General features: G+C 37.5%; 1 long non-coding RNA gene across 3 annotated transcripts in view; it reads left to right on the forward strand.

The window, feature by feature from the left end:
- The window catches only part of LOC125089739 (uncharacterized), a 140,690-nt gene that overhangs the window by 114,627 nt on the left and 17,526 nt on the right, over positions 1–8,537 (forward strand). For all 3 annotated transcript variants that reach the window (XR_007124040.1, XR_007124041.1, XR_007124042.1), the window contains exon 3: positions 5,564–5,710. This is a non-coding gene — a long non-coding RNA (uncharacterized LOC125089739). The remainder of the gene's footprint in view (positions 1–5,563; positions 5,711–8,537) is intronic.

The following is an 8,537-nucleotide window of genomic DNA, read 5'->3' on the forward strand; positions in this document are numbered from 1 at the left end:
GCCCACTCCTATGACCTCATTTATCTTCAGTTTGGACTTCATCTCCAAATACAGTCACATTCTGAGGTGCTGGAGGTTAGGACTTCAATATAAGAATTGTAGGGGCACATGAGTAAGAATTAACACTGGGAGAACTGGTTGCATCTAGAGACTTGATCATTTCTTTTCATTTTTTAATCAAAGTAACTTCACGAATGATGTTATACTCTTCCACTTATAAGTCATCACAAAATGTTTGTTTTCTTGGTGGTATAGAATAGTAGGGAGTAAGGTAAGTTGTATTTTTATCTAGAAATGGGCATGCCTTTTCTCTCTTGGGGATTGAGTGGAACGAAGAGTTGACTGGTTCACCCTGAAGTTCAAATTCCTTTAATTGTATGCTGCTGTTGCCCTGTGTTTAGGTCAGTGCTGTGGGTTTCAGAGAGTTTTTACCAGTGTTTTATCTCTTCCCTTAGACTTTTAGCTGCTCCTTTATGTCTGCACCAGAAAGAGAGTCTTTCTAAAGAAAGACTCCGAATGTTGATCATCACTTGATGATAGGTTCATGGTGGGAGCAGTGAGGGATTTTCTGTTGTCTATGTTCAGCCTCAGTTTTAGGGAGTCCTTGCATATCTTGGAAGGGGCTTTTTCAGCAGTTTTACTCTTTCTTCTTTTTCCTTTTGGCAGACAAACTCTGCCTTATCTTATATATTTGGCTCTGGGCAATTTTCTGCTCCCTCCTCAGTGATAGCATATATCTGCTTAATGTAGGATTCTAGGCCCAAGATATTTTCCTGCCCTCGCCCCAGGGATGTAGGGTTTTTTCCTTTATACCTCCTTCTCCAGCCACCAAGTGTCTTTTACCAGTGACTTGGAGCAGAAGTCCTCTTTGATGCTTTTACTTGGAGAAGAGAAGGGTTCGGGGAAGCAGGCAATGCTTAGTGCTTATTTCCCAGCAGCCCCTGATTACCTCCCACAGGTCTGTACTAGTTTCTTCAGAGCACCTGGTAGAGCCCTGTGTTAAGAGTTACAAGTGAATGCTGTCACTTGGCCATTAACATTCTGTTAAATTTGTAGTTGGTTTCTTTCTCCTGTGCTCTGCTTAATGTGAGAAACTCATGAGTCCTCTCTGTCCTTGGAAGGGCTTGTTCTCTTTGGAACCCAGATTACTTCATTATTATCTAACCTCAGCTCTCTAGTGTATTCAAGAAAAATAATTATATATATATATATATATATATATACACACATATATATACATATGTATATATACACACATATATATACATATGTATATATATATATTTTTTTTTTAAGTGGGAATGGGAATCTGCAGCTTTCTACATTTTAGTGAGAAGCAGAGGAAAAACCCCTCTTTATATCTTTTTAAATCTTAAAATTTTCTTTTTCAGTTTCTACTTTTCTTGAAGGATTTTTTTTTTAAAAGATTTTATTTATTTATTTGACAGAGATCACAAGTAGGCAGAGAGGCAGGCAGAGAGAGGAGGAAGCAGGCTCCCTGCTGAGCAGAGAGCCCGATGCAGGACTCGATCCCAGGACCCTGGGATCATGACCTGAGCCGAAAGCAGAGGCTTTAACCCACTGAGTGACCCAGGCGCCCGAAGGATTTTTTTTTTTACTATCCATTTTTAAGAATTTTATTTCTAATCTTATCCCAAGTTATCTGAATTCTGATTATTCTAATTCTAAACTTTTTAAAAAAGATTTTATTTATTTGACAGAGAGGGGGAAGCAGTTTCCCTGCTGATCAGAGAGCCCAATGCAGGGCTTGATCCCAGGACCCCGAGATCATGACCTGAGCCGAAGGCAGAGGCTTAACCCATTGAGCCACCCAGGCACCCTGATTATTCGAATTCTAATGTTTTATAGCTAATATCTTTTCAAAAGTTCCCTTTTGGCTCGTTTTGAAACATTAAGCTACATAATGTTCATCTATTAATGGGTGTGTCCTTTTTTTTTTTTAATTACTTTTTATGGGATTCAACCACCATCCTATCCTGTTAATAATTTTTATGTGAAATTAGTTTTTCTGAACTTGTAGGAATAGATGAATTGGGATAACATTTTTAGTTTCCTGGATCTAGCGATCCCATTACATTATTTTCATGAAGTGTTCAAAAATATGGTCTCATACTAGGAGAATTCTTGGCGTCTTCTCCCTCCTCAATTTTATCTTGTGCTCCTGTTTGCTTGCATACTAGCTCTCTCACATGTCCTTTCTTTCTCCTTCTTCCCCTCCCCATCCTTTCCCCCTTCCTATTATCCCTGCCTTGCTAAATTTGAAATATCTTTATCATCATCATTGTGGTATTTTGTTTATCATCATTGGGGTATTTTGTCTAAAAGGGAACTGAAATTCTAATCGTTTCAGATCTTACCTTGCCTTGCTCCCCATAATCACAGCATGCAGAACCTATCCAAGTTTCAGCTATTCTCATGAGCACCTATTGGCTATTTTAAGGTTTCTCTTTACTCAAGCTCATCTGACACTTCTCAGACACTTGTTAATGCCATGCAGCACATGTAGCTTTGGTGGTTTTTTCCTTTCTACTCATATTTTGGGGTTTGTGAAGGTATCTTAACACCAATTTTTTTCTTTGATCTTGTTTGTGGATTTTGGTTTTGTTACTCTGGTCATTCTATTTTCCTGGGGACAATTATGAAAGATATTAAATGTTAACTTCTATTATAATTTCCCCAGAATGTCCTTAACCTCTCTTGAATGATAGTTTACCTGGATATAGAAATCTACATTGCTATTTCTTTTCTCTCTGCACCTCATGGCTCTTAGTCTGTAGTCTCCCACCTCTGTTCTTGCTGATTAAAAAAAAAAAAAAAAAACCTGCTCACTGGCTAATTTCTTTATCTTTGCCAAATATTAAATGTAAAAATTGTTAAAGCCACCAAGGAGAAAAATAGCTAACCCATTTCCTATAATGTTACTGGAGTGTGTCTCAGTGTGGAATTACTTAACTCATCCTCAATACTCAAATATTATATGTACTTTAAATCTGAAAAGTATTTTTCCATTCTGGAAAAATGACTATGTCATTTTTTTTCTCTCTGATTATAACTTATTATTCAGTTTCTATATTTTCTTATATAGTACTTTTATTTTCTTTAGTTACACCTGTTTGCTTTTGTTTCATAATTAGTAGTTGTTAATGGATCACAGGCCATTAGATTTTAAGTAAATCCATCTACTGACTATTAAGTTCTTGGTTATCTTGGTAACATTTTTTCATGTGATTTGGAATTTCTATTTGGGGACTTAAGTAAAAGTTTCCCGCCCCCCCTCATATCTCCCAATATTTACCTATCCCTCAGTAGTGGCTTTGCAGTTGCCTCAGCATTGGGCCTTAAAAGGTTTGGTGAAAGTTACTCATGAAATATTATGGGCATGCTGCTTTTGGGGGGACAGAAGGGGCTATTACTTACATAGCTCTTTGACAGCAACAAATTTTTTTATTTTTATTTTTTTAAAGATTTTATTTATTTATTTGACAGGCAGAGATCACAAGTAGGCGGAGAGGCAGGCAGAGAGAGAGGAGGTGACCAGAGAGCCCGACACGGGGCTCGATCCCAGGACCCTGGGATCATGACCCGAGCCGAAGGCAGAGGCTTTAACCCACTGAGCCACCCAGGCGCCCCAGCAACAAATGTTTTAAAGTTATAGGGTATGCCCTGTAAGTCCGACCCATTTAAGCTGAGCTCTGAAAGTCTGCATCTTTTTTTCTGTACTTCATTCTATTGCATTTTTAGATAACCTATGGAAATATCTTCATTGGTATGAGATTTTACAGATAGAAAATCATAAAAATATTCCACATATATTTTTTTCTAATGAGGCAACCAAAGAAACCAAGTGGTAAAAACTGAAGGCAAATTTCAGACTTAATAATTACTTAATTATCTCTATTAGGAGTTATATTCTGATGTTCATTCTAGGTTTGTCGTGAGGCCTGGCTTTCAAATGTTCTACAAACATTTCCATTTTGATTAGAAAAACATATCCATGTAGCTCTTTTCAAATAACTTATTAATATGGTCCTTCAATTTGGTGAAAGCTACAAAGTGTTTCAACTGATAACTTCTAAATTCCTAAGCTGTTTTTTATTGCAATTATTTTTTATCCTAAAAAGCAGACTTTTGGCTTCTATAGTTTTTAATCCTGTCCCATTTGATTTTTTTTTCATTGATTTCTATTTTCCTTTACTATCTGCTGAAAAACATTTTCCCTTACTTAGAGGTTTGGGACTGAAAATTTTTAATGTGTTTTAGCCAAATTGTATATAATTTGATCTATACTCACTCATTTAAGACCTCTGTTCCTATTAAAAAGCATAAAAATGAATGTGACTGCCCTTTATTTATTCTTTGATTTACTCATTCAAACATTAAATATAAATGTAGGGGGGCGCCTGGGTGGCTCAGTGGGTTAAAGCCTCTGCCTTCGGCTCAGGTCATGATCTCAGGGTCCTGGGATCAAGCCCCACGTCGGGCTCTCTGCTCAGCGGGGAGCCTGCTTCCCTATCTCTCTCTGCCTGCCTCTCTGCCTACTTATGAGCTGTCTGTCAAATAAATAAATAAAATCTTTAAAAATATATATATAAATGTAGGATAGCAGGTGATCTAAGGATAAAACACAAACATGTATTATTGCCAAAAAGACATTATGTGTACTACAGTAAGGGGTCAGAAAAGGGCCTGGGAAAATGTGATGAGAGGTCATAGAATAAATGACATTTCTAAACCTTTAAATGTAGAGGGTAAAGTACAGGGTGTGTTTGGAAGGTAGGCTAGTTTTAGTGGAATAGATAATTTGCAGATTAAGTAGAGTGGGAAAGGTACCCTGGAACAAATCTTGAGTCTTGAAAGCAAGTAATTAGTTAACACCTTAAGAATGTCATGTATTATGGATGTATTATATGCCCAGTTTAATTAGAAGTAAATGTTTGCCAAAATAATAAACATACAAAAACAAACAAACAAACAAAAAAACCCAAAGCCCATGATTTGAGTTTAGCCAGAATAACTAGTTCAGTGTTGGGGCCTGATTTTTATTATTCCTCTGTATTAGTGCAGTAAGTTCATCTCTGAGTGTGAGGCACACTTCCAAATTAATGGATCTCCTTGAGCCACATGTAGGAGTCCTAGAAACTGATCTGAGTGAAGCAAGACAGTGAAATGGAAGTATTTTGTTTTGTTTTTATATTTAAGACTTAAATAACTTGATGAATAGTGATAGCCCTTATAGTTAAGGGGAAAGACCTAATACAGTGTTTTACCATCAGAAATACCTCTGATGCCATGAAATGGTTTTTGCATTTACCTACCCTTCTTCCACCTGATTATTATGACTAAGCAAAAGGATCAGTTAGTTACAATCTTTATCCAAAGAGTGAATCAGTACCATGTCATGTTCAGAGAAGTCTGCTCAGAAAAGACTTCTGTGTTAATTCAGACCTTTTGGGAAATTTCCTCAGTGAAGGTAGCACTGTAGAAAGGTATATAAGACTTAACTTGCATATATCTAAAAACTAAATTTGACTTTTGCTTCCAGCTGAGGTGGAGTAACAGAGGCCAGACTTAACCTTCCCAGCTGAAACAACTAAAAAAACAAGAAAAAATACATGAAAGAATGGTTCTCCAGCCACTGAACATCACACAGTGAAAGACCGTGATTGCTGAGAGATGAGAAACAAGCAAGGTAAGCCCTACAACTATTCCATCTTACTTGTTGAGAGAGTTTCCAGGCCACAGGAACCTATGTGGAACCCAGCAGACTCTGTGATGTAAGGAGACAAAGCTGAGTCTGGGGAAATCGAGGCAGCTGGAATTTGTAGGACACAGTACCAGAAAAGAGAGACCTCTGGAGATCTTTACAGAGTCCCCCCACAAGTAGTCATAAAAGTGCTGACTAGTGCTTGCATGTTAGGAAACTATGTGAGGCTGGGAAAGAACTAGCCCAAAGGATAAGAGGGAGCAGCATCTGATGTTCACACAGATTGGTAAAGTTCATGGGACATTTTTTTTTCCCATGAGACATTTGAGTAGAGTTCTCAGAAGGGTCCTTTGAAGTAGTAGGGGATAATTAGCCCTTAACTAATTTAGTGTTTTCATCCTACCCAACAAAATTTAAAAACAAGACCCACAGGGGGACGCCTGGGTGGCTCAGTTGGTTAAGCAGCTGCCTTCGGCTCAGGTCATGATCCCAGCGTCCTGGGATCGAGTCCCACATCGGGCTCCTTGCTCATCAGGGAGCCTGCTTCTCCCTCTGCCTGCCATTCTGTCTGCCTGTGCTTGCTCTCTCTCCCTCTCTCTCTCTGACAAATAAATAAATAAAATCTTTAAAAAAAAAAAAAAAAAAAAGACCCACAGGGATCAAACTGTTTTCAGATCACTTAATAAGTTCATCACATAACAAATGGGGCATTTATGGGGAATACAAAACTATCTATCCAACAAAGCAAATTCACAATTACTAGGATTTAATCAAAGATCACCAGACATCCAAAGAGGCAGGAAAACACAACTCATAATGAGAAAAATCACTTAATCGAACCACTGCAAAACTTATGTAGATATTAGAAGAGGCAGTAGGCAATTATTGTAACTATTTTTATGTTCAAAAGTTACAGAGACAGGGAAGATATAAAAAACTCTCAAACTTCTAGAGGTGAAAAATATATGAGACGAAAAAATACACTCGATGAGATTCACAGCACATAAGAAGAAAAGATAAGTGGTCTTAAAGGCACAGCATTGGAAACTATGGAAAATGAAGCCCACAGAGAAAGGATTAACTCCCTGCCCTCTCCCCAGCTCCCTCCTCCAATGAAACCAGAGCATCAGCAAGCTACAGGTTAACCTCAGATGGCCTAACACATATATAATTGGGAGTCCCTGCAAAGGGGGGCGGCGGGAAGGAGGGGAGAGAGAAAAATATATTTGAAGAAACAATGGCTGAAGAATTTCCATTTTTGATGAAAAGTAATATCCCAGAGATCTAAGATGTTCAGCAAACCCCAAGCATAAGAAACAGAAGTAAAACTACTGCAAGGTATATTATAATCAAAACATGATGTGATAAAACTAGTGATAAAGGACTGAATCTTAAAAGCAACTAGAGGGCAAAAAAATTAAAAAATAAAGATGACAGCAAATTTCTTGTTGCAAACAATTCAGATGAGGCATCAGTGCAGCAACAGCTTTACAGTTTTGAAAAAAACAAATCAGCTGAATACAAATCAGATTTTGGAAATTATTCACTGTCAAACTTAGAACCATATAACCAAATGTAGACACCCCATGATGAAATCCTATCTATAGGCAATATGTCAAACTACATTTTTATTGGTTATTATCTTCAGAGAAAAGGAAAAATCACCCACTAGTCATCCTCCATAGCTTTTACTAGTCCTCTCACACCAGTGTCTGCACTCTTATTTCCAGTACCATCACTGTTTTTAAAATGGGGAAAATTCACACTATAGCCACCTAAAGCTTATATTACAGATGCATTCTAATATGCTGAGGCAATCATGGAAACATTCTATTCAAACCTTTTCTCTGTGCTAATTTTTTTCACTTGTTCCCATGCTTCTTCCAGATGTTTACTTAGTAGGTTACGAGAATAATAGTAAAAGAAATATTTGGCATTACACAGAGGCAGAGAATATTCACTGATGCCTTCTTCAGTTGCTACTCTCAGCTGCTGCTTTGTACTCATTTCTTAGCCTGAAGAATTTGGCCCAAGAGTAAAACTGTTGATCTGAAAGTTCTTATTCCCATGTTAAGGGATTCATAAATTGGATTACATAGTCTTTTTGTTCCATATAGGATAAGAAATGAAACAGTCATAAGGGATCAAGAACAAATTTATTTTTGCACCTATAATTTAAACACTCAAGAAGATAGACTGAGAGGAATCTAAACTAATTGGCTAAGACATCTTAAAAATATGTGCCTTTAATTTTAAAAAGGGATTAAAGAAAGAGGAAGGGAGGAAAGAAGGGAGAAAGGAAAAAAGGAAAGAAAATACCCACCTTTGCTGTGAAGTAAAAAGTAATGGAAAGCTGCCTCTACTTTAATGGCCTTGAGAGCACTAATTTCTTTACAAGTTTTGCCACAGCCTTGGCTGGTCCACCCCCAGCAGTAATGTACAGAGACTGAGTGAGCACATGTGTCCTGCTGTAATTAAGGCTGCAGAGCAGAGCAGCAGGTGCAAACTTCTCATCCTTCAACTTGACTCTTAAACTGCTTGTGTTGTTGTAACTTAAAGTCTAAACTTGTTAAAAGCGAGGTTTGGAAGATCATTAGTCTATAACAGGAGCTAGGCACTACAGACATTTCTTTAAAGCAAAATTAGAAACAGCTACCTAAAACGTATCAGCTGTTTTAAGATGTTGCCATTTCACATTTTCCAGGGGGGAAAAACTATTAATTCCAAGGAGATTAGTATCCACATGAGCATGATATTGAAGCCAGATTGGAAGCTGCCTTTTCCCCCCAAAAAAAAGCTTTTCTAGTAACAG

The sequence above is a fragment of the Lutra lutra genome, chromosome 17 (assembly GCF_902655055.1).
Source record: "Lutra lutra chromosome 17, mLutLut1.2, whole genome shotgun sequence".
NCBI lineage: Eukaryota > Metazoa > Chordata > Mammalia > Carnivora > Mustelidae > Lutra > Lutra lutra.